This window comes from Triplophysa dalaica, chromosome 3 (assembly GCF_015846415.1).
Source record: "Triplophysa dalaica isolate WHDGS20190420 chromosome 3, ASM1584641v1, whole genome shotgun sequence".
In the NCBI taxonomy this organism is placed as follows: domain Eukaryota; kingdom Metazoa; phylum Chordata; class Actinopteri; order Cypriniformes; family Nemacheilidae; genus Triplophysa; species Triplophysa dalaica.
In genome coordinates this window covers 23,715,452-23,716,773 of record NC_079544.1, presented here as the reverse complement: position 1 = coordinate 23,716,773, position 1,322 = coordinate 23,715,452, and the positions used below count along the sequence as shown (strand labels likewise).

The 1,322-nt window shown below is 35.6% G+C and overlaps 1 long non-coding RNA gene across 1 annotated transcript; it reads left to right on the top strand.

Annotated features, from left to right (window-relative positions):
- The first annotated feature begins 317 nt into the window (after positions 1 to 317).
- Positions 318 to 1,065, top strand: LOC130418417 (uncharacterized). Its single transcript, XR_008906328.1, has 3 exons — positions 318 to 578; positions 659 to 768; positions 975 to 1,065. It is a non-coding gene; the product is annotated as an uncharacterized LOC130418417 (long non-coding RNA).
- Positions 1,066 to 1,322: the final 257 nt, after the last annotated feature.

Below are 1,322 nucleotides of genomic sequence, written 5' to 3'. Positions count from 1 at the left end.
AAATGTAACGTGTGTCACGTTCACGGATGGCTGTGCGTGCATTTGTTAATCATTTTGAGTCGGAATTCATCCCATATGTTAGAAGCTTTATTTATAGTCCGCGCATTATGCAAATCACTTCGAGCCATTTGAGCGACATTAAAATGACCCTATCGAGCTCAATTAAACTGAGAGAGTTTTCAAGAGCACTGTCAAAAATTGCTGTTAAAAAACGGCCAATTTCCAACAGTAAAATACTGTTATTACTATAGACAGTTTAATCCTGTTGGTCAACAGACCAAGGCCATAGAATCCCTCTCTTTAAATTTGCAGCATTTGTTGTCTCGCTGTGAAAAGCAGCATATGGGGGTGGGGACTTCATTTCCCATACTTCCTCTCAGTAGAAGAACCAGAAGTCCGTAATTCAAATTCTACCGCGGAAGCATCCTTTGTGTTGATCTTCAATACAGTTCGGTAAATTGAAGCTTTATTTAAATCTAAACTAACAGATTTTGCTACCTACTCGATTGGCTTTTTTGTTCATATGCAAAAGTTTATCCACGATTGCAGATTTGTTGGACGTTGTGCTTGCAGTCTGGGTAAAGAGTGATGTTTGTTTAATATATTTCATTTGAAAGCGATGTGTGTGTTTCGATTTTAAAAACTATGTCGTTGACAGAGTAAAATAAAGAAAAAAAAGAACACGACAGTAGCGCATCTTGTGGAACAGCAGACTCATCTCCAGTCAAAGATAGACTTCCTGCAGAGGCAAACAAAAAGGAAAACAAAGTAAGACTGTATATTATTTCATTCTTTAAAATTTTTCTAGCAGGTTATTCTTTTGTACAATTTCAACTGAAACTGTGACAATTTGAAAATGACATTTTTCTAATTGGTCTTGTATGTACTGTAATTTGCCTAATATCAGTATTAGTTCCAAAAGCATGTTGTAGTAATTTGGCTGAATACTGACAGCATGTTTTCAAACATTCAAGGTACTTGATCTTGGAGTGGATGTGAAGACACAGTCTGGTGAATGAAGCTGGCAATAAAAAACCCAGGCCAAAACTGTGAACTGGAGAGCTGTACATGGGAAAATAGGATTCCCAATTTTGTTGTGATTGGTAAAGTGCTTAAATTATTAGCTTGGAACTCTTAAATCTACTAACATTTTTTTCATGTATTAAATGTATAAATCTTAGGCCTGATGGTGTATTATAGTTTGAAATGTCTCAAATTTTTATGCATTTTATTTAATCACATTTTTAACTCTGTATTTGTATGCATTTATTCTAGAGGCAGTAAAAAGGCCTTCATGTGCACAGATGAATGAGCTGGAGGTC